A 26,069-nucleotide genomic window follows, 5' to 3' on the forward strand; every position below is an offset into this window, starting at 1 on the left:
AGCATTGAAAAGCCTTAGAAAAAGTGCAAGAGGGTGTGTGCTTTCTGTAAAGAGTGAAGGAGAGAGGAGCTGTGCTAATACGGAGTTTGGTCTCCATGGAGACTAAGGAAGGAGGAAAATGATGAGGATGGGGTAGGAAGCAGAGATTGACAGAGAGCACGAAAATCAGCTTTCGAAACAGAATATGAGCAATTTGAGGATAGATCATTTTACCATTAGTTTAGGATTTTAGAAAGTGTTGAATAATTCTGAGCATATTTGTTGCATGAAGATTCTATGATAGCATTACTATATAACTGATGAAACTGGCTTTTGTGGCTCATCAGGTGCATATGTGGTATTTTAATAATGTGAGTGTATGTTCCAGCTTTCAACCTGCCATTCTGCAAATGAACTTCTGGAACATAACCCACATAGCATAAAGAATTGCTTTTTTGTTTGTTTTTTTAAACACTACAATAGTCTAGCAAATATGTATAAGCTAGGGGTCACAGGTGATTATGTTTTAGAGCTAGTTGAGAAAGGAGGTTCACTTCATAAACAGGTATAATTAGTCATTTAGATTTTTTGAATAATCTTGTCTTGGAAACAGTCTTTCATATGTTTCTCAGTTTAGCACCTCTGGATAGGCTATTCAATTTTCTTTAAGCAGATTTTTTTCTAGCAGGCAGGCTGAACTTGACTTTGTAAACAAATATTCAGTAGCAAAAATATGGCAACTACTGATGCTCAAGAGAAACTCCACTTTCCATATGCCTAAAAGACAGCCTTCTTCATCGTTGAAAACACTGTGGACAAGCATTTACTCACCTCACAGCAGGAATGGGAAAGATGAAAAAAATAGCTGATGCTGTCTCATTAGTCAGAGTCGTGTTTTACATAAGGAAACATGCACCATCCCTTTTTAAAACTCATTCTGCTAACTTTAAAACATCTTATTCATAAAAAAAATCACATTAAAGTAGTACGTGGACCACACTAAAACTTATGATCTAGGTCTCTGCACTGACCAACCAGTTACATACGATTTTTGATGTATTAATATCTGTCCTCTATAATAAACCATCAGCCTCAGCTCTATGAGCTTTAGTAACATGAAGGTGTAACTCAACTACACAGAGAGACAGGAATAAATATGAATGACATCACTGCGTTAATCTTCATCATCGAGGCTGATTTTTAAGTCCTCTGCCTAAACTTGTACTGTGCTGGGCTAGACTAGGTGGGCTCGACAGGTAAGCTTCTGAGAGCTCTGGCATAAGTGATGTTTTACTTCTATATCTGGTCAAGTAATCTCTCTATAGCAAAGAAAAAATGTTTCTGCCGTGACCTACACGGTGTCAGAAACATTACTGCCTACAGCAAAAATAATGCAGAAGGTACATTCTATTATGTAGTTTTTCAGCAAAGAACTGCCCCCTTGCCCTGTCCCTTCCTCACTCCACTGGGCGGCTGCCACACTGTCCAGTCTGTGTGGAGGTGTTGCTGCTTCCCATCAGAACGAGACTTCCCACGATGACAGCCCAAGCAGCCCCCCTCGTATTCCTTGGAAATTGAACTGGATCAGGTCTGGAGCCCGCTCCATGAGACACCCTGTACTAGCAAGAGCGTCCCAGTACTCACCCAGTAGGGACAGAATGGGGACTTCCCCACCTCCAACCCAGAGCCCTTGGCCCCACTCCACACACACGCCAGAAGCCAAACAGCTTTATGCCCAAGAACTTAGTGGACATATCGCCGTGTAGCATAATTCTTCTCTGTGAGCAGTTCCCTAAAACTTACTGCCACTTACAGCCATCAGCACAGGTAGTGCCGATGCTGGGGTTATACAAATAACAATACTGAACAGACTCACACCAACTGGAGATTACTTAGCTAAGTTTGCATGCAAGAATGACCACTTTCAGGAATGCAGACGGAATGCAGTCATTTCATTGGGGTCTATGATAAGACACCTGCTAGCAACACATTTCGGTTTCCACTGATCCGGAAATTATTCTAAACCAGCTTGAAAAGTTTGACTCTGATTTCACTCGGAAAAACAAAAACAAAAAAACAAAAACCTTAGTCCTTTCATAAGACTCAACTTTACACAAAAAGTTTAGGTTGAATATAAAAGCTAGAAACACTATCCTATTACTATGCAATGTTCAAAATATTGATTATAAATCTTTATATCTTGGCTTCAGATTATTATAAACCTTTTTAGATTACTTAAAACCATGCTTCAAATCCTAATTAGAAATGTCCAACTTAGTATGGAGTACTTCTACTCATTCAACTCTTGCCCCACAGGCTCTCAATCTGCTCTCTTGTCTAGCATCAGATTAACTCCGTGAGGAAGGAAAAGGGGCCCGAGGCTAACAAACGAAATAACTCTACAACACCAAATACCACTGAAAACACTCATAATTGATCCTGTAAAACAGGAGAAACACAGAGTGCTCATTATAAAATCCAAGTTCTAAGAAGGAAGTGAGACAGAACCACCAGACAGGGAAAAAATATATGAGCAACAGTAATAAAAACAAGAACTGTGAGCGTCATTCATCAAGCCCCACCTATAGAACAAGCACTGTGCCAGAGGCTTTACATACATCCAGTCTAATTCCTAGAGTCACCCTGTAAGGTAGGCAATTAGTGTCCCCATGTTACACTGAGAACACAGAGACAGAGAACAATGAATGGCTGGAATGCGGCAGGAAGCGAGCTTGGTTTGCACCCAGAAGACTAATCGTTGAGAGCAGGTCAGACAAACTCACCTGCTGAACAACCTGGAGATAACTGAGACCTGGTGCTGAGGCCTGAGAGATGGCCAGGGGCTTTATTATTCCTTTTTCTTTCAATCATGCTTCTTTTTTCTTTTATTTTATGCAGAATTTACTCCCAGGCCATAAGTTTTTGTTTCTTCGGTTTCCTCTGGGATATCTTTTTCTTCTGTGCAACTTCATCTTCTGGTTTAGGAACAGTCTCTTTTCCAGTGAGGATCATCTCAATGTGTCAAGGAGAGCTCATGTATGGGTTAATCCGACCATGAGCCCCATAAATTCTACACCGTATCTTGGGGGCTTTGTTCACCTGAATGTGCTCAATGACTGAAGAATCTACATCTAAACCCATCTCTCCATTTTTAAGCACGTGCAGTAAAAATTCAGCACTCTTTTCAGGCCACTGACTCTATAGGTCCTACCCCACCGTCTGGCCTGGGTACACCAACCACCTCAACCACTATAGCGACAGAATGGCACACATTATTTCTGCAGAGTGATGTCTTTCACATTTTTGGTGACTTTTCAGATATGCATACCCTCGATAGCCTGGGCAGTATCATGTGTGTTCTTAAAGTGGACACGAAGATTTGAACCTCTTGATTTGCATGATTTTGTTGGGTTTTCCGGGTCAAGTGAATAGCGAGCCATTTTCAGAGATCACCTCAGGCCACTTTTGGGAAGAGGAAGCCATTATTATTATTATTATTATTATTATTATTATTGTTATTATTATTTTCTGATAAGAGAAAGAAACAAGTGACTTTGTGCTTTTGATGAGCTGTCCTGACTTGACCCTAAGGAGAATTTTCTCATCTCCTTTGTGAAAGTTCAACCATGCACATGTAAGTACACATAAAGTCACTGTTTTACAATTTCACAATATTTTATACTAATGAAATCTTGATAATGCCTGTTACTTTTAAAGAGAAATTGGGAGGTCTCTAAGACTACAGAAATAGAAGCTAAGACCTTCAGTGAAATGATAGAAAGTAAGCCACATGGGATGAAATCCTGTTTCTCTTTCTTACCGCTCCCTTCCTTAGATTAACTGGAAGGCATAAAATGGATAAAGAAATAATACTCCTAGCAATCTGATAGATACAAGATAAGTGTTTCAACCAAGTGGCACAAAAACAGACTAGATCAATGGAACAGAATAGAGAACCCAGAAATGGACCCACAAACATATGGCCAACTAATCTTTGACAAAGCAGGAAAGAATATCCAATGGAATAAAGACAGTCTCTTCAGCAAATGGTGCTGGGAAAACTGGTCAGCAACATGTAGAAAAATGAACCTGGACCAGCCTCTTACACCATACACAAAAATAAACTCAAAATGGATTAAAGACCTCAATGTAAGACAGGAAGCCATTGAAATCCTAGAGGAGAAAGCAGACAAAAACCTCTTTGACCTTGGCCCAGCAACTTCTTACTCAACACGTCTCCAGAGGCAAGGGAAACAAAAGCAAAAATGAACTATTGGGACCTCAGCAAAATAAAAAGCTTCTGCACAGCAAAGGAAACAATCAGCAAAACTAAAAGGCAACCGACAGAATGGGAGAAGGTATTTGCAAATGACATATAAGATAAAGGGTTAGTATCTAAAATCTATAAAGAACTTCTCAAACTCAACACCCAAAAAGCAAATAATCCCCGGAAGAAATGGGCAAAAGACATGAATAGACACTTCTCCAAAGAAGACATCCAGATGGCCAACTGACACATGAAGAAATGCTCAACATCGCTCATCATCAGGGAAAGACAAATCAAGACCACAAGGAGATACCACCTCACACCTGTCAGAATGGCAAACATTAACAACTCAGGCAACAACAGATGTTGGTGAGGATGCAGAGAAAGAGAGCTCTTTTGCATTGCCGGTGGGAATGCAAGCTGGTGCAGCCACTCTGGAAAACAGTATGGAGGTTCCTGAAAACGTTAAAAATAGAACTACCCTAAGACCCAGCAATTGCACTACTAGGTGCATATCCAAGGGATATAGGTATGCTGTTTTGAAGGGGCACATGCACCCAATGTTTATAGCAGCACTATCAACAATAGCCAAAGTATGGAAAGAGCCCAAATGTCCATCAATGGATGAATGTATAAAGAAGATGTGGTATATATATACAATGGAGTACTGCGTGGCAGTAAAAAAAATGAAATCTTGCCATTTGCAATTACATGGATGGAACTAGAGGGTATTATTCTAAGCTAAATTAGTCAGTCAGAGAAAGACAAATATCATACGACTTCACTCACATGAGGACTTTAAGATACAAAACATGAACCTAAGGGAAGGGAAACAAAAATAATATAAAAACAGGGAGGGGGACAAAACATAAGAGACTCAAATATGGAGAACAAACAGAGGGTTGTGGGAGGCGGGATGGGCTAAATGGGTAAGGGGCATTAAGAAATCTGCTCTCCAAATCATTGTTGCACTATATGCTAACTAACTTGGATGTAAATTTTAAAAATAAATTAAATTAAATGGTTAAAAAAAGAAAACTTCTAGTTATAATTAAACATACTATTTCTAAAAGAAAAAAAAAGGTTTCAACCATGTTCTCTGCCAAAATTCAGGCTACAGGATACAGCTGATATATGTAGCTCGGTCTTACATCATACTGATTTGTATTTTGTCAAAGGGAGACACATTAATTTTATGTTCAACTGCACCATTAAACAGTGTAATACCTAAAACTGTGTGCACGATGTATAAAACCTTTAGGATGCACCCAGGGGCCCCAGGTCCATGCTGTTTCTATTTCCTAGGAATAAAAGTAAACCAAGTCTTGGGGCGCCTGAGTGGCTCAGTTGGTTACGCATCTGACTCTTGATTTAAGGTCAGGTCATGACCTTTTGGTTGGGTTCATGAGATTCAGCCTCGTGTTGGGCTCTGAGCTGACAGCAGGGAGACTGCTTGGAATTCTCTCACACTCTCTCTGCCCGTCCCCTGCTCATGCGCGTGCGCTCTGTCAAAATAAATACACTTAAAAAAAAAAAGTAACACGAGTCCATGGCCACTGCTTTTTTTCACTTTTTAAAAGGAAACACAACTGCCTTCAGATGCTCTGTGTTTTGCTTCCCACTAAATTCACTGGGCTATCATAAGAAACTGCTATTTTCAAGTTCAGAATTAAGCTACGATTATATTAATAACTGAGTAGACATAAGTGACAATTTTTTTTTTCAAAACAGTACAGGCCTGGCAAAAAGGAAATCTTGGTAAGATAGTTAATAAGATGGCAAGTTTGAGAATCTGGAGCTGACATACAGACATACCTAGGGAGTGGCGAGCTTAGTGGTCAGCTTCATGCCTGTTCTCGCTCCGGCTATGACGAGTAATCTTGGGCTGATGGCCAATCGAACACTGTTAGACTCAGTTTGGACTCAGTTTAATACAATGAGCTGGTCGGGCTGGGCAGGTTAGCTCGATTGGCTTAGGCAGCAACTCAAAGGCCAAAGCATGATCCCTGTGCTGCCAGGTCAGGGCAGGATTACAGACAATAATAGGTGAGAGGTGGGAGCTGGAGGCTATGTATGTAATTACTCAGCAAAATATTTAATGAGCAGGCACCGTTCCAGCCATAATAACACAAAGATAATGGTACTGAGATTAAAGTCTCCCAAGGGACACAGAAGCAGATAATTAAAATACAGTGTGGTAAGTACCATGACAGAGGTATGTGTGAGGTTTTGTGGAGGCACAGAGAAAGGCAGGGCAGGCTTCCTGGAGGAGGGGATGCCTGACCTGACTCTAAAGAGTACACCTGTGGATGGGGGGTGGGGGGAGGGCATTTCTGGACAAGGAGAAGGCACGGTACTCCAAAGCAGGAAGTAGTTTATCTGACACAGGCAAAAGGGCAGAGATGGACATCAACTTGCAATTGTGACAACTAGAAAAGCTGTCAACTTCTTTCATGACTGAAAGACGGCACTTCATTTCTTCAAAAACACTTTGTTACAATACAGAATTTTTTTTCTCACTTGCCGTAAGGTGGACACTATACACTTCATATAGGACATTTGTTGCTTCACAATTTTCGAATGTGAAAAGAAAACTTTAGGCTTTACAGTAAAATAAGAATTAAGTTTCCAGAATTATTACAATGATGAACAGAGGGCTCGTGTCCAAGGACACGAAAGTGTCAAAGGTAAGAGAAAAAGCCCAGGGTTAAGATAAAATTATTTCATCTTAAAAAGTTTTTTTTCAATTCTTACTTTAATGATCACTTTTTCTTTTGGATTTTTTTTTTAATGTTTATTATTTTTGAAAGAGAGAAACAGAGCGTGAGTGGGGGTGAGGCAGAGAGCGAGAGGGAGACACAGAATCTGAAGCAGGCTCCAGGCTTTGAGCTTTCAGCACAGAGCCTGATGACGCCAGGCTCTAACTTGGGGCCAGTGAGATCATGACCTAGGTTGAAGTCAGATGCTCAACCGCTGAGCCACCCAGGTGCCCCTCTTTTGGATTTTTAAGGACAATAAATACTTGATATATTTTAATAATTTACCTCCCCCCCCCCCAATGTATAGCATCAAAATCACTTATTTTGCCACCTTATGATGCTGTACTTAGGTTGCAAAAAAGTATTTTGATTCCAAGAATTAATAATATAAAGCAGAAAATACTGCTAAGATTAAACAATTAGAGCGATAGTCCAGTGCTTTTCTCATAGAATTAATGGTGTTCTCATAACGGTTTCCTTAGTAGGTCTGATAATTTTGCCTTTTTGGTCATTTCACAATTAAATTTCATGGTCTCGTATTTGGGAAGCTATTTCCTGCCTCTTTCTGCCTCTTTTAAAGACCTTAAATGCTGTTGCAAATCTCAGGAGAGCTATTGGCCCCTTACCTTGAAAAATGGCATGTGTAGCTTCAGAAAGTTTCATGGCCCCCAGGCACTGATGGTCAAGAGCTGTCCTCCACCTGCTGCCTCAGCAGAAGATGTCTTTGCAGCAGTTATAACTTCCAAACTATAGTGAAGTTTCCTCATTTCCTGCCATGAACTTTTTTCAATTAAACATAAATCTTTAAAAATGGGATCCTTAAAATAGTTCTTACAGAACAAGCTTTCAGAGCACTTCTTCTCATTTGAGGGTTTGTATGATCATCTATGGACTTTTGACACAGAGATGTCTGGGTCCCACCCAGACCTGCTGAACTGCAATCCTGAGGCGTAAGACTTAGTTGTGTATTTTTAAATAGATCCCTAAAGGAGTCTGATGTACATCCCTGATTCAGAACCCATGGATAACAGAATTTAAACTAGGACTTGCCTCCCATTGTGCTCACTTCGGCAGCACATATACTAAAACTGGAAGGATTTGTCTCCCACAGGCTTGAGTGATTTTGCACATTTTTCACTCTTTGGCAAAAAAGGCAAGTCTGGGTGTCCTGGATTCACAGTTTAAGAGCTGGTGGGCTTCAGCATTCCCCTTTCAGCAGCTTGCAAATTGGGATCTGCATGCTCCTACGGGTACGTGAAGGCTTTCCACCAACAGGAGTTCAACCTTTCTGCTTTGGGTTCCTTTGGCGAAAGTCAGGTTGGATCCTTTCTCAGGATAGTATTTTTAAATGCATAAATTAAAATACAAAGCACCATAAAAAATACAACCATCTTTATTTAAAAGGTTATCAAGACATTAAAATGTAATGTGCTTCCTTATTAACCCATTAAATAAAATCTAGGGGCAGTCTAATAACTGCCATGATTTCAAAGCTGAGATCCATTTAAACTATCTTTTAAGATATCTGAAACCGTAGTAAGATATGAAAGTATCAGACTTCTACTGGTGCTAACACTGCTGTAGGTTTGTTGCTCACATTCATAATTAAAGGAAATGTTCAGTTTCCAGAAGAGGTCACTGGAAATAAAGATGCAGTTATTTTCCTCTGAATTTATAAACTCCTGATTAAGAACCCTTGTTTTAAGGCAGTATATGTACATGGAGGGCTCTAAGGGAACCGATCTCCAGATTTTTCCCCCTAAAACCTTCTTCACCTTGCTTTTCACATTTCCCTTCTCCTACGACCATAAGAAAGGTGCACCACTTATGCGTCCTGAATGATACGTGGTTCACGGTGGGGGTAAAAAGCTCTGAGGTGTCACCAAAGGAACCAGGAACAAGGAGAAAATGCACTGTTCCTGAAAAGGAGCCTCTTGAGAGCAAGGCAAGAAAAACTATGAGAGCAGAGTCTCGTTTTACATAAAGGGAAGCAGATCAGGATATAACATCCCCAAATACCCCAAAGTTGGCATATTGATTCTTTTGAGCTGAAGGCAAGTGAGAAACAGACACAGGAGGAACTTTCTGTCCACCTCCTTTCTGCCTAAAAGCAAGGCATAAATTTCACTTTGTGAAAGTGACAAATATCCATTTGTAAAGGTGTTCTCCTTTTCCGGAACAGAAGAACCAATCACCAGAGACAACTTGAGTCGGCCTAACAAATCCTACTAAATAACCCTTCCGTGCCATTACTTTCTCCCATATAGTTACTTTCCTATAGTGTACCTTCCCCCTAGATGCCCAAATCTACTTTCCCTGGTCTAGTCTCTTCTATCTATCACCCTTCTCAAGATGGTGTATAAGCCTCTGGGTTTAAATGTCTCTTTGGGTTTTCACTTCAGTTGTGTGAAGCCCCCAAGCATGTAAAAATCAGTAACAGTAAAGAATCATATGCTTTTCTTCTGTTAATCTGTCTTTTGACAGTTTAATTGCAAGGTTCAGGTAATATACCTAAGAGGGCAGAGGAAAAGTTTTTCTACCACTTACACAATAAAATGGCTTGTTTTGCCAATCTATCTATATTGATGTGTCATTGTGATAGAGTGCAAATTAATACTTATTTGCATTAATAAATGAGGTCAGGCTTTTTGGTTACAAAATCAGAAGTATGACACGTCTGTTTATACTGATACTTGTATTGATACTTCATACTTTTTATTGCTTTGTGGTGAAGTCTTCCAGAAACAATAAAGTCTGAGTCATTTTTGGAGACTCATTTGTCCTTTGACTCTCTGGAAAGGCAACTGTTACAAGCTAAATTATACAAACTCAATACAGGCTACTGATACTTATTCAGAATTTGTACACCAGAGTCCATCGCAATGGGAACCATCTCTTTATGTGTCACTTAATTTTCAGTGGTATAGAATAGTGATGTTTAATATGTTCCTCAGAAACTTGATGCCATTTTTGAATAAGTTGTAAACAAGCCCATCACAGAACAGAAAGGCAAGTATTCTCTTTTATGCAAACATGACCCTACCACATGACCTAATAATAGATTGAAACAATGGTCCCATTGTTTAATTGTTGTCAGAAAGACAAAGACAGGTTAAAGCTTCAGGCATTTGGCATTCCATGCATGCGTTTTAAAGATTTCTAAAAAGTTTCCTAGACTAAAATTACATTAATCATGCTGGCTGGAGCTCCAATTTGGGGCTTCAATTAAAATGAATAAAAATTCAGCATATACCCAGCTTAAAATTATTCTTGAAGTTTGGCTCTGCCCACTGGTCCTCTCCAGAGGCAAGAAAGATGTACTGGCGAACTTTTTGTGTCTACATCTTTGTTACTTAGGTCTCTCAGTTTTCATGCGAGCAGATCAACTCTACCCCAAGGTCAACTTCATATGATTCTACTAATAACTGATAACCTAGAATGTATTCCAGAAACCTGCCAAGGAGGACAGGTCTTACACTCACTGTTATTCAACAGTAAGCACAAGCTCAGTTTCAAGAAGCTATTTTTATAGGGAATATACAGGAGACTAATTCTGATAGATATTCTAAAATCTAATCTTGTAGTAATTCGAACTAACAGAGAACTGTGCGATAAGCCATACTGTCATCTATCAAGACTGCTCTTAGGTTAGTCCCCAACTTTAGGATATTAAAAAAATTTGGCACTTTAGAAAATTAATTTGTATAGTATACACTGGATACTCAATCTGTTTTTGATGCTTTAATATTCATTTCTAATGAACAACAGCCAAAGCTAAAACAAACAAGCAAAACAAACCCTTAAGAGTCTGTACCATAACCAGGGTACTGTAAAGTAAAACACACTTGCCCACACATACCTTCCCCAAAACACAAATTTTTTAAAAAGTTAAAACTAAAGATTTCTGGGTTTTCCCCCAGAGCTTCTCTTTATTTTCTTTCAATGCGGTAAGAGCAGGAAATAAAGGGATGTGTTTTAATATTATCAACTAAGATTGATACTTTATGATAAATCTTTAAACTGTAATAAGGCAAAATAAAGCCTCAAATATTGGCTGAAAAAGCATCATTATTTTGAAAAAATACTTAAGTACGTGGTGCTTTAAGAAAATTGCAAAAAATATTGTTCTCTTAATATCAGTTTGTCCTGAAAATTACCACTCAAAACTTTTCTTAAGCAAAAACCTTTACAGGGTGCTGTACTAAAATAAAAAGGAAGGGAAGTCCAAGCAATTGGAAACAAGAAGCTGTTTTAAGACTTCTCAGAAAGATGAGCAGATTCTAGGAAATATATAACAATGCTCTGGGATATGTGCTAGAAAATCTTTATATATGAACTCAATTTGCAATAAGGTCCATTTGGCGACCCTATTATTTCAACTTTCATATGGTGAGAGTCAAACCTTTTAAAAGGCTGTAATTGTTAAAGGACAATGAATTCTTGTAAAGCATTCCCATTCTTCAAAATGGTGTTACAGCAATGCCTGACAAATATAAGACGCAGAACGAAAAAGTGGCAAAGCAACCCTTTCCATCAGTTGCTGAGAAAAACACAACTAATGTATTATCTTAAAAAAAAAAAACAACACTTCATGGACTTTTAGAATGACCAAAAGAATCCTTCCCCTTCCCCTCAGTCCATCCATCATTCCACTGCCCACTGAGCACCTACATCCCATGTGCTAGGCACTGGGGACACAATGGCAGGCAGAAGTAGGCATAGCTCTGCCCACATGGAATTTACAGGCAACAGAGACCTGGGCATTAGCCAAATGATCACACTAGTGAAGGTTACAGACTGGGATAAGGGCTCTGAAAGGGAAGAATACAGTTCTAAGGAGGAATATAACTACATTCCTCCTTATACATGCTACCCAATATCCAAATACATGCTATCTATAACTCCCTGTGGCTTCAGTTAAGCCTTTTGTCCTTCTTGCCAACAGAATTCAGCACACAACTCTAGGTAGAAAAATACTATAACTGAAACAACTGAATCCAAAATTCATTTCCGGGGAGGTTTCTTCATTTAATTTGTTTTTAAATAACTTTACCCCTACTGCATCGTAAGTGCATATTTTTTAATGGAATGTAATTCCCACCATGGAATACTTTTACCTATCTTACCAAAATATTGAAAATGTAATACGTTAGTATAAAATCAGTAGCTTGAGTACTGAATTCTTATATTTTTTTGAGGAGCTTTTTGAGATATAGGGGGGCTTTCCCCCCCAAAGTGGTTAAATTTTCTCGGAAGAGGAGAGGCAAAATAGCATAAATCAATGTCCTGTTTTTGAAAGTTACTGCAAAACTAACAAGCAACTGCAAATGCACAGTGATAAAATCCTTCCTGTTTTTCTCAAGGGGATAATTTCAAACCATTCTGATGACATCTATTGACTGTAAAACCTGTGTACAACAACATTCAGCATATTTCAATGCAGCTTAATAATTAATGAACATCCTATGTCATTAATTTATAATAAATCGAAGCTGCTTCAGAGTTTTCAAATGCATTGCTTAAGATTCAACCCAGTGGTAAGCAGCTTATGGGGACAGCCCCAAAATTTCTCAATTTGCATGTATCATAATATGCCTTCTGAAAAATCCAGTGAACGTGCAAGGAGTGAGTTTAAGGATTCTGAAAGTGAACAGGCCATCTAATTACTTGCTGTAATTGGAGAGAGGCTCTTCCTGCGATTAGAATAGATAGATGTTGGAATAGACAGACTTCCTCCCATTAGCCACAAACGGGAAAAATTTAATGATTATGATTATCTTAGCCATCAAGAGTCTTACCTTCTCTTTCCTGTAAGATAAATTCTGGTGAATTACTTTGGTTTTCTTATTCTTTTCTTAAAACACTTTTTTAATGTTCATTTATTTTGAGAGAGAGAGCGCAAGCAGGGAAGGGACAGAGGGAGAGGGGGACAGAGAATCTGAAGCAGACTCTGCACTGACAGCAGAGAGCCTGATGCAGGGCTCAAACTTGAAAACCAGGAGATCATGACCTGAACCAAGTCAGATGCTTAACCAACTGAGACACCCAGGCAACCCCAGATTTTCTTATTCTTATGTTCATATGGAATACTGGGTCAAAAATTTTGACTGAATTTAGTAAAATAAAATGAACTTTTTTAAAAAGTGAAGAAATAGCTTCAGAGCATTCATCCCAAACTATTAATAATTGGTACTACATCAACAAAGGCAGACCACTTAATTTTAAGTGTTCACGGAGAGAAATTAATTGGGTTTTTTTCCTGGTGTTTTTAGTTGTTTATTTATGTATGTATGCATGCACTTATGTTTTGTGTTTGTTTTGAAACCATGAAAAATATTAACAAAATTGCTGCTTTTCAATGCTTTATCTCCAATATTTGTGTTAGTCTCTTGGTCCCCTCCCTGTCTACTCAGGTGCATGGAGCTCCTAGGATCTTCCCAAGCTGCCAGAAACTCCAACAGTTTGGAGTTCTAACCCTAAACCACAAATGCTGAGCCACACCCCACCCATCAGGATCCATCCATCATTTGACCCACTAGTCCCACTGGAAATCAAATGTTAATTTGGGTTTGGGGGTGAATAGCTCATGAAGATTTAACCCTACTCAAACTATCTATTTGTAATTTTAAAACTATCTTCAATGACCCCTCACCCACAGATCAATGTGGAAACAGACACCTGCTTCAAGTTATGCTACCCCTTAAAAGCACAGCACATGGATATCGCTCCTAGCTTCACCTATGGTTAGAACTATGCCTTTCTGGGTCCTTGAAGAGACAATTCCTGATGTTACATCTAGTGTGTACCCAGAAGAGAAATATCAGACATGTACCTCCAAATAAATGCAGCACTGAAAATATGAGGAGCAAAAAGCTGTAAGTGGCAAAGTGGCAGTATTAAAATGGAGTTACAGGACACTGGCATATTGGCATAACGCTAGGAAAGGAATCCAGCAGCATTTATTTGCTGCCATTAAAAGGTCTAAAATGATCAACTCCACAATCTCTAAAGGAAATAATCTACAACATGGGCAGCCTTACACCTAAAGATGCCCATTAGTGTACCACGAAGGGGATCAGCATATGGCACTCCAAAAGATGCCACCTTGGCATTAAGTATTATTTTGAGTTGAAGGCAGTTGAGAATCAACAGATGCCGGAAGAATTCTCTATGTCCCCCGTCCCCATTTGCCGAAAATCAGGGGCATAAATTTCCCCTGTGACAGGATCACCACCCCCCCTTCCTGTACCAGAAAAAGAAGAGTGACTCTTATCCCCAGAGACAGCACGGAGATGAGTTTGCAAAAACAAACCTTACTACGTTAACTCCTATCTTCTCAGTAGATTTTCCATTTTCTTGTCACTTCACAATTTATCAGCCCCTGAAGCCCAAACCCCCTTTCCTTTGTTAAAATGGTATAAGTGCCCCTGAGTCCAAATTCATTTCTTTGAATTTTCTTTCTTTTCTGTGAACTCCTGTGCAGGTAAAAATAAAAATTGTGTCTTTTCTCTTGTTAATCTGTCTTTTGTTAGTTCAATTCACAGGCCCTCAGGGACTTAACCTAAAAGAGTAAAGGAAATGTTTTTCCTCCCCAACAACCACTTACAACTGTAAAAACTCAAAAGCACCAATAGTCAAGAATATTCCTTCCTTGGGTTATTATCTTAACTGGTAAAAATAAAAGTACTAAAAGTTAGGCAGCACCATGCATGCTCATAATGTAACCCTTAATGAAAATAATTAAATTATAAATATGCACATTCATGCTGAATACATGAAAACTGATACATGAAAATACATGAAAACTGAGAAGACTCCATTAAGGTGATGGGATTATGGGTGATTTTTCCTGCTTGTGCCAAACTCGCTGTAATGCTTTGTTAGACTTTGATAATTTTATATATATATATATTATATATATATATATATAATATATATATGTATATACATATACATATAAACATTATATATATATAAACATTATATATATATAAACATATATATACATACATTTATATATATATATATACATACATTTATATATATATATATATATAAACAACCTTATATATATAAACAACCTTAGGAAGCATGTTTATAAAAAAATTGAAAATAAACATTTTTGTCACTAGAAATTAGTTCATCTTCCTGATTCTTCACCAAAATCCCATTTACGTATCATAGAAAGCAAAAGAAAATGAGTCTCTCCTACTGTTTTCCATTTTCAAAGACTGCCTGATTTCCTGTAGGTAGGAAGGGTCCTCTGTCACATCCTTCGTGCTCAAAACAATGGGCATATCTCAAAGATTTTGCAGGTTCACTTCGAGATTACCACAAAAAGCCAATATCACAACAAAGCAAGTTAAATGAATGTTCTGGTTTCCCAGTCCATATAAAAGTTATGTTTATACTATACTGTAGTAAAGTATGCAATGCATTATGTCTAAGAAAACAATGTACTTACCATAATTAAAAAATACTTTACGCTAAAAAATGCTAGACATTGTGTGAGTTTTCAGTGAATCATTATCTTTCTGCTGGTGGAGGGTCTTGCCTTGATGTTGATGGCTGTTGACTCCCAGGGTGGTGGCTGTTGAAGGTTGGGGTGGCTGTGGTAATTTCTTAAAATAAGACAATGATAAAGTTTGCTACATGGATTGACTCTTCTTTTCACGAACAATTTCTTGGTAGCATGTGATGTTGTTGATAGCATTTCACCCATAGCAGGACTTTCTTCCAAAACTGAAATCAATCCTCTCAAACCCTGCTGCTGCTTGATGAACTAAGTTCACATAATAATTCTAAATCCTTACTTGTCATTTCAACAATCTTCACCTCATCTTCACCAGGAGTAGATTTCATCTCAAGAAACCATTTTCTTTGCTCATCTGTAAGAAGCAACTCATCCATTCAAGTTTGATCATGGATTATAGCAATTCAGTCCCATCTTCAGGCTCCACTTCTAATTCTGGTTCTCCTGCTCTTTCCATCACATCTGCAGTTACTTCCTCCACTGAGTCCTGAACCTCTCAAAGTCATCCATGAGTACTGAAATCAACTTCTTCCAAACTCCTATTAATGTTGATATTTTGGCCTCTTCCCATGAATCATGAATGCTCTTAATGGCATCTAGAATGGTGAATCCTTTCCAGAAGGTTTTCCGTTTACTTTGCCCACATCCATCAGAGGAATCACTACCTATGGCAGCTATGGCCTTATGAAACATATTTCGTAAATAATAAGACTTGAAAGTTGAAATTACTCCTTGATCCATGGGCTGCAGAATGGCTGTTGTGTTAGCAGCCATGAAAACAATGTGAATCTCATACATTTCCATTCGAGCTCTTGGGTGACTGGTGCATTGTCAATGAGCAGTAATATTTTGAAAGTAATTTTTTTTTCTGATCGGATTTCAAAAGTGGGCTTAAAATATTTAGTAAATCATGTTGTAAACAGATGTGCTGTCATCCAAGCTTTCTTGTTCCATTTACGGAGCACAGGCAGAGTAGATTTAGTGTAATTCTTAAGGGCCCTAGGAAATCTGGAATGATTAAGTGAGCACTGGATTCAACTTAAAGTCACCGGGTGCATTAGCTCCTAACTAGAGAGTCAGCCTGTCTTTTGAAGCTTTGAAGCCAGGCCCTGGCTTCTCTCTAGCTAAGGAAGTCCTAGATGGAGTCTTTTTCCAACAGAAGGCTGTTTCATCTACACTGAAAAACTGGTTTAGTGTAGCCACCTTCATGAATGATCTCAGCAAATCTTCTGGAGAACTTGCTGCAGCTTCTACACCAGCACTTGCTGCTTCATCTTGCACTTTTATGTTATGGGAATGGCTTCTTCCCTTAAGCCTCATGCACCTGTCTCTGCTAGCAGCAAACTTTTTGCTTTTTTAAGGTTTATTTATTTTTGAGAGAGAGAGACAGAATGCGAGCAGGGAAGGGGCAGAGAGAGGGAGACACAGAATCTGAAGCAGGAGCCAGGCTCTGAGCTGTCAGCACAGAGCCCAACGTGGGGCTCGAACCCATGAACTGTGAGATCATGACCTGAGCCGAAGTCGGATGCTCAACTGACTGAGTCACCCAGGTGCCCCTAGCAGCAAACTTTTCTTCTCCAGCTTTCTCACCTCTCTCAGAACTGATGAGGGTTAAGACCTTTCTTGGGATTAGGCTTTGGCTTGAGGGAATGTTGTGGCTGGTTTGATCTTCTACCCAGGCCATTAAAATTTTCTCTGTATCAGCATAAAGTGGTTTTGCTTTCTTATCATTCATGTGTTCACTGGAGTAGCACTTTTAATTTCCTTCAAGAAATTTCCTTTGGGGCACCTGGGTGGCTCAGTCAGTTAAGCGTCCAACTTCAGCTCAGGTCATGATCTCACAGTTCGGGAGTTCCAATTGTCAGCCCAGAGCCCGCTTCAGAACCTCGATCTCCCTCTCTCTCTGCCCCTCACCTGCTTGCACTTTCTCTCTCAAAAATAATAAAAAACAATAAACAAGAAAAAAAAATTAAAAAACAAAAAATAACTTTTTCTTTGCATTCACAACTTTGCTGTTTGGCACAAGAGTCCTAGCTTTTGGCTGCTCTCAGCTTTCAAAATGCCTTCCTCACTAAGCATAACCACTTCTAGCTTTTGATTTAAAGTGAAAGACATGTGATTCTTCTTTTCACTTGAACAATTAGAGACCATTGTAGGGTTATTAATTGGCCTAATTTCAATATGTTATGTCTTAGGGAATAGGGAGGCCCAAGGAGGGGGAGAGAGACGAGGGAATGGCTGGTTGTGGAGCAGTCAGAACACCCCCATTTATCTTCTAAGCTCGCCATCTTGTGTGGGGGCAGTTTGTGGTATCCCAAAACAACTATAATAGTAACACCAAAGGTCACTGATCACAGATCACCATGACAAATATAATAATGAAAAAGTCTGAATTATTGCAAGAATTACCACACTGAACTGGAAGAGAGACATGAGGGCTGAGCAAATGCTGTTGGGAAAATGGCACTAATCAACGTGCTGGATTGCCAGAAACCTCCAATTTAAAAAAAACAAACAATATCTGCAAAGCACAGTAGGATGAGTGAGATATCCTATACAAGCAAACTTAAAATCTCCTGAGCTGTGACTTGGGAGAACCCAGCCTCACCCGTCATCATGGGACCATTTAACACATCTGTTGCTAGGAGGTAGCTGTGGAATTGCTGTTTAATTAGGTGTAGTGACATACAGCAAAGATCCATTTCAGAAAACTAACTGCTTGAAGCCTACAGCACAATTGATTTAATAGTTCCTGAAGAACACAGCCCTCTTCTACACCGGATCGAACCACATCATTTCCATTTCATGTATTCTCAGGTGTGTGTCTTTCTTAGGTTTCTACAGCAGAATTTTAGTTAACTCAGCTGCTATTGGTTACAGATTATATAATTTACATGAAAACTCTAAAACACCACGCAAAGCTGAGCTACAGCTGAGCAGCTGAGATGCTGTAGTACAAGGGCCCCATCTTATTCCTAATACTCACTATATACATGTAAAAATACTTAATACATAAATATTTAAGAATGTACTTAAGAATATTTAATATGCCGAACTCCATGTGTTGAGAACTAAGAAAACTCTCACATATGCAGACATACTTCATGCATGTTGAACAGCTTTCACTTAGTTCTTGATAATTTTGTAATCCAACTAAAATTATTGGGCGACATACTTGTTTTATTTTTCACCCTGACCATGACCTTTGGCTAGTATTGATAGCATTTTATTATAAAAACATTAAACTTAAATACTTATATATTTAAATTATGTATTTTGGTTACCAGAAAACACAAAATTCAAATATTCAAAGAAGTCTTCATAAAATGCTATATAAAAATGTTAATCTTTGACTGTACTTTAGAGCTCTTGTGTTACAGAAAAACAGGACAATGTTGCACTGCCAATAGTGGATTAAAGCTTAAATATTAACTTTACCTTCTTGGTCTTTCATCACATGTCACATGTTACTTGCTGTTCAGGCAACATTATTTTATTCTGTCTGTGATAAGATACTAAGAATTCATTTATATCACCCAGCAGATTACAATCCAGAAATGGATTATGGCATGATCTTTTTAAATAGAAAAGGTCATCGTAGGAAACTACTTTCTAATGGAGAATTGATTCCCATATATTAAAAACTTAACCTAAGTTTTGAAATTGGTTTATAGTTCAACTGAAATTTATTTATTTATGTCACCTTGAAGTTCTGATAAGAAAAGTAAATTACACTGTCAAGACAGTATCCCAATGCTGGTAATTCAGTACGAAAACTTTAGTTCAGAGATCATTCACCAGACAATAACTCAGTTGAAATGCTCTGAGAAGGATTGGTGACTTTTAATAGATGTGCATCTCAGACTAAATAAAGTCAATCTTGGAACTTACACACCTTTAGGTTGTATGACAATATGCATTACTACCCTCATGCCCTTCTTGTTGATGAAAGTTTCCCCCAGCGTTTCATTCTATTTCATGCTATAACATATCCAGCAGATTTTTATGTTTAAACTTGAGCAACTCTGGCTGGAGAGCATAGGAGATTCACGAGCAACACGCATTTCTCAGAGAATTTTTAATTTCTGTCCTTGAGACACCCTTTATGAACATCTGTGTTTTGTTACAGATGGATAAGTTAAATTCTACCTAACATACTTTGAGATCTCAGGAGGTTTAGGTGAGTGAATGATAGCTTTTGGAAAATTTAATTGTACTGACTCTTGTTTCAAAGGCTACTTAATCTAAATATCCTCAGGCCCAGAAAAGTGGAAGTTATGGAAAATTAGAGGATCATTTTCTCTAGGAAAATTTCTAGTAGATTTTCAGATATAGTAATAGTGGCTAACTAATAGATTTTAAAAGTTTGGTACCATATGATTTAAGAAACAAATCATATACTCAATGATATTTATAAAGAATCAAGAACCACAAACACAATCACCATTTATTAAACATCTATTTTGTTCCAGACTGTACTAGATGCTTTAAGCACTTGGTCTCATTCAATTTATTCCTCATAGTAAGCCTGCATTGAGGTAATATTCTCCCCACCATTGAGAGAAGGAAGCCAAGGCTCAAAAAAGTTAAGAAATTTGTCTGACATATATAGCTAAATCATGGGTAAAATCATCATCAATTTGGCTTTAAAATCTAGTATCTTAGCCACTATGCCACAGTGTTTTCTAAATTTAAATATATATATGTATACACACACACACACATATACACACACACATATATATATGTATTAAAAACTGTACCTTGGCATTAAAAACTGTACCTTGGTCTTCTTACTGTTTTGGTGGGTTTTTCCTCCCCTAATTAATGATACTTTGACAAATACAGAATATATATATAGTCATAAAGTGATTAAATTTTTCATTTAAGAAAATAGCTTGCACTGTTTTTTAGTATATCTTCAAGTACCACTGTATAATTTGCTTTATGGATTATAAATCACTTTCTTGGGTATTAACTTACTTGGCCATCTTAACTTGATTAAGGCAGGCATGACTGTTGCCCTTTAGAGGAGGGAAAAGAGGCTTAGAAAGGTCAATTGGGATTTGCCTGTGGTCACACAAACAGTGTAAGAGTGAGTGTGTGGCTCAAAAACAAACACTCAGATCAATGGAAAAGAATAGAGAACCCAGAAATGGACCCACAAACATATGGCCAACTAATCTTTGACAAAGCAGGAAAGAATATCCAATGGAATAAAGACAGTCTCTTCAGCAAATGGTGCTGGGAAAACTGGTCAGCGACATGCAGAAAAATGAACCTGGACCACTTTCTTACACCATACACAAAAATAAACTCAAAATGGATTAAAGACCTCAATGTAAGACAGGAAGCCATCAAAATCCTCAAGGAGAAAGCAGGCAAAAACCTCTTTGACCTTGGCCACAGCAACTTCTTACTCAACACATCTCCAGAGGCAAGGGAAACAAAAGCAAAAATGAACTATTGGGACCTCAGCAAAATAAAAAGCTTCTGCACAGCAAAGGAAACAATCAGCAAAACTAAAAGGCAACCGACAGAATGGGAGAAGGTATTTGCAAATGACTTATCAGATAAAGGGTTAGTATCCAAAATCTATAAAGAACTTCGCAAACTCAACACCCAAAAAGCAAATAATCCAGGGAAGAAATGGGCAAAAGACGTGAATAGACACTTCTCCAAAGAAGACATCCAGATGGCCAACCGACACATGAAGAAATGCTCAACATCACTCATCATCAGGGAAATACAAATCAAAACCACAAGGAGATACCACCTCACACCTGTCAGAATGGCAAACATTAACACCTCAGGCAACAACAGATGTTGGCGAGGAAGTGGAGAAAGAGGAGCTCTTATGCATTGTTGGTGGCAATGCAAGCTGGTGCCCCAGCCACTCTGGAAAACAGTATGAAGGTTCCTCAAAAAACTAAAAATAGAACTACCCTAAGACCCAGCAATTGCACTACTAGGTGCATATCCAAGGGATATAGGTATGCTGTTTTGAAGGGGCACATGCACCCCGATGTTTATAGCAGCACTATTGACAATAGGCAAAGTATGGAAAGAACCCAAATGTCCATCAACAGATGAATGGATAAAGAAAATGTGGTATATATGTATACAATGGAGTATACTTCGCAATCAAAACAAAAAAAAAATCTTGCCATTTGCAATTACATGGATGGAACTAGAGGGTATTATGCCAAGCAAACTTAGAGAAAGACAAATATCGTATGACTTCACTCATATGAGGAATTTAAGATACAAAACAGATGAACCGAAGGGAAGCAAAAATAATATCAAAACAGGGAGGGGGACAAAACAGAAGAGACTCATAAATATGGAGAACAAACTGAGGGTTGCTGAAGGGGTTATGGGAGGGGGGATGGGCTAAATGGGTAAGGGCATTAAGGAATCTACTCCTGAAATCACTGTTGCACCATATGCTAACTAACTTGGATGTAAATTTTAAAAAAATAAATAATAAAAAAAAGAGTGAGTGAGTGGAAACCTGGCATTTTGACTCTAAAGTACAACATTTTATCTTCTTCATAGAAGTATAGATTCACTGTAACTTTGAGAATGGCTAGTGTTTTTCGAAAGCCTCATTTAACATGACTTGTAGCTTTTAAAAAATATGCCAACATAAAATTCCTGGTCAAGGAGCTTGAGTTTGCCAGGGTGTGTTGAACAGCACTGAGTGTGTGGAAGGGGCTATCTCTCTGGAGCAGACCACGGACCTCGCCCGGGGCTTAGGGGAAAGAGCTTATTTCGCCTTTGACCTGGCCTTTTATCACAAAATTATTTCACTAGAGTCCGTACTTTAATTACTTTTCACAAAGGAAGTAAACTTTTTCGTTTTCTGTTCTGCTTGGGACACCGTTAATCATCTGTAACAGAAGATGGTAACATTTCGTGCTGACTTTTTCCTTTCTTCCAAAAGTTGGAACAAACTGCTAGTGCTTTTATGAGGCTCTTTATTTTAGCTATAAAACTGTATCCTCGATTTTGTTACCTTGTGTGTTTTATAAAGAGTAGGCGTGGCCCTACTGCAGACTAGGGACTGATGCATTAACTCGATAGATTGATTAGGTTGGCAGGTGCCGTTGCAGTGAACGAGACCGACAAAACTCCCTGCTGCCATCAAGCATACATCGCAGCGTGGGAACACAGTACACATTATTACATCAGACAATGATAAGTGCGAAGGTGAGGATAGGTCGGATAATTACAGAGAACAGTTTTTGTCTGGCGGGCGGGGGGGGGGGGTCACTCATAACTCCTACAGTTATTCCATAGCAGCTTGATGTCGACAACAGGTTCTGTTCCCACAGCTGTGTGGGCTTTCATGAATGAGCGGAGCGGATGCCACGGAGTGTACAGAGACATTTTTCCTATTTTCTTACTGAGTAACCTGAGTTTCATTTGATTGACGCAATCTTATTTTATCACACTTGAATAATTCATTATGGAAATCAGTGCTTATTGTGTGTGCGACTATGTCTAATCCTAATACTTCAGTACTATACATAAATATGCTTTCCACACAGAAAGATAGGTCTCCAAAAAATAGTCATTAAGTACAAAATGAATTGGAAAGTGAGTTAATGGAACAGAAAATGAGTTAATACACACATTAATAACACTGATATTTTTTTTTTTCTGGGGAACTGGGCATTAAGTAAGGCATCTTACTTCTTTGAAGTACATACAATCCTGCAAATTAGAGATAATTCTCATTGTGTAATAATGATACCAACACACTTATAGAATATAAATACCTTGTCTGAAGTCACAGAGCTATTAAGTGTCAAAGGTAAAAGGAAAAGTCAGATCTAGCTACAAAGATATATCTAGTATGCCACTCTGACTCATTTTATAATCCTAAAATACCAAAAGCAAATCATTTATACACACCACACTCCATCTCCTAATGGTTACTGGATACTGACACTATATATAACCTTTCTTTCCTAGATCAGATGTATTTTTATGACAAAATTTACAAATATTACCTATGAAAATGAAGATACATAATATTTTGTAAGGACAAGTAATTTAGTGAGTAAAGCATCTTTATTGTTCTGAAAAATAAAATTTGATAAAACGTCTACATCAAGAAACTTCTAGAAAAGAAAATAGGGGGATAAAAATAACCCCAACAGGTACTAATAAGATTCCAATGCCTATAGTTTTGTCTGTAAAAGCCCATGTGAGTCACTGTTTACGTGTTGAGGAAATGAAAGCATTCTGGTGAAGAGAAATCCAAAAGGGAAATATAGGCAATGTTTGATTTAAAACAACAACAACAACAACAACAAAAACAAAGAAACCAAAAGGTAGGCAAGGGAAATAAGATTTTTCTTTTCAAGCAGGAAAAAACAGAACTTTCCAAATATACTCCTCTAAATAGAAAAACAATCATTTCCCCAAATTCTCCTGATCTGATCCAGATACAAATATTAAGAGCATTAAGAAATCATCAGGGGCGCCTGGCTGGCTGGCTGGCTGGCTGGCTGGTTCAGTTGGTAGAGTATGTGACTCTTGATCTCAGGGTCATGAATCCGAGCCCCACGTTGGGGGTAGAGATTACTTAAAAACATGTCAAATGTTTAAAAAGAGAGAGAGAGAGAGAGAGAGAGAGAGAGAGAGAGAAATCATCAATAAATTACGTGCTAAAATTTTCTTTGGACGGCAGCACAAGTGTGTGTGCAGCTTGCGATGGCCCAGATCTGCACTTTAAGGAGACTCTAGGAAATGTCAGGGCTTTCATTTTGGGTTTTCCCAAAAGAAAAAAAAAAAAGTAGGAACATGGAAAAGGGAGAATAATGATAGTTTGCCCATAATGTTCACAGAAACTGTCCCATGGCTCCAGGACAACGTAGACAGAAGTAGATACCCATCATCTATAGAACATAAAAAACAAAAATCATCCTATTTAATTACAATTCCCACTCCTTCCTCTAAGAACATTAAAATCGGCACGTTTCTTCCCCCCCCAAACAAAACATTTTCTACTGTGTATGGTTGCCTGTTTTAAGTGTTAAAAATCAGTGTAAAGATTGCCTGGCTCCTGAATTTCCTTACTGAGTCCAAGAACTTACAGTCTGGCTTAGGGTCCCCCATCCTAAATTCCTTTCTGGAATAGGCTGCAACATGGCTGCATGTCTCCGTCTTCTTGCTTTGAGCTCCTCAGCCAGGCAAACACCAAATCATCAGTGAAGGGCCCTTTTAATCATCCTAAGTATTCCGCCTCACACAGCTTGAGGTACACTTGGGGGTGGGGGGGAAGGCACAAGGGCAGTGAGACCCACAGCTCCACAGACACTGCTTTTACACAGTAACCTTGTTCACTGAACCAAGTAAAAAGTGAGAATGGCTTCTGTTCAAAAGAGCCAGTGAAGCTCAAATCGGTGTGGGCTGGGAGTCGGGGAGGCCCTTCCTGGTTAAGAAATGGTTGCTAAACATCAGTTCAAGCACAAGGATTCAAACTCAGCTGGGGCCCCAAACAGGATGTGCGTTAAGCACATAATTAAAAACCTAATTGCTTTCCCAAACCATCTAAGTGTTATTTATTATTTTCCCAGACTTTTCTGCCTTTTGGTCTCCTGATGTATCGAAAATGACATTTAAAACCCTGAAGATTATGGCTGATTTTGTTCCCATACCAAAGGCATCTGAAAAGGCGCTCACTTAGGGTCAGTCAGGCAGAGAGACCTCTGTTCTTCTCCCTTCCCTGAGAATAGGCATGGAGCTGATGAAAGGCCGCGTGAAATGAAGTTTTGCTTCTCTTCAGAAGTTTCCAATAGACTGACTCGCTTTAGCAAGTTTGGGAAATTCTGAAGGTCTTCACAGAGGAGAGGAACAGTCAATGAATATAAATGCTGAAGTTTTCAAAATTACTTCTAGATAAATTCTGGGGACCTATACTTCTCTTTTTTTTTTAAGAAAAAGCCAGTGATAAATTACACTGCAAACATTGGACTCAAAATGTCTATCACAGTTTTACCTTAGACTTATCTTAAGAATGGCTTTTGTCTAAGGGCAAAGAGGGGAAACTGAGGAAAAAGGGTCAAGTCCTTCCTGGGCCCTTATACGATTTAAACACATGTGCCATGGGGGCCAGAATACTTTGATTAAAATCAATGAACTGAATGAATGTGGGTGAGCAACTGGTCCCATTTGAAGAAGGAAATACAATTTCTAGAAGAAAATACAAGCTTTTAATCCTTCCTGAGTAGCAGGACTTGACCCACTAAAGAAACTGGACACAGAGGATTTCTAAGAGGTTTGAGGGTCAGGCACCCACTGGACTTGGCAGTCAACCTGTTTTAATGCCCCAAGAACTAGAAACTACTAAGAGCCGTGCAATGTCAGTTGTAGTCCAGCACCACCCCAACATCTCCAAGGCTGCCTAAGTACCACCATTTCCCCCAACCAGATGCTTACATTTCCAAACACAGCCCGTATAGACAACACCTCTAGCGCAAAGTTTCTCAACCCTCGTACTACTGGTATTTTAGACGGG

The 26,069-nt window shown here is 38.6% G+C and overlaps 1 protein-coding gene and 1 pseudogene across 6 annotated transcripts in view; both read right to left on the bottom strand.

The window, feature by feature from the left end:
* The window catches only part of MAP7 (microtubule associated protein 7), a 176,605-nt gene that overhangs the window by 78,949 nt on the left and 71,587 nt on the right, over nt 1-26,069 (bottom strand). The window lies entirely within an intron of this gene.
* LOC102953764 lies at nt 2,881-3,435 on the bottom strand (annotated as a pseudogene).

Source organism: Panthera tigris, chromosome B2 (assembly GCF_018350195.1).
Source record: "Panthera tigris isolate Pti1 chromosome B2, P.tigris_Pti1_mat1.1, whole genome shotgun sequence".
In the NCBI taxonomy this organism is placed as follows: Eukaryota; Metazoa; Chordata; class Mammalia; order Carnivora; family Felidae; genus Panthera; species Panthera tigris.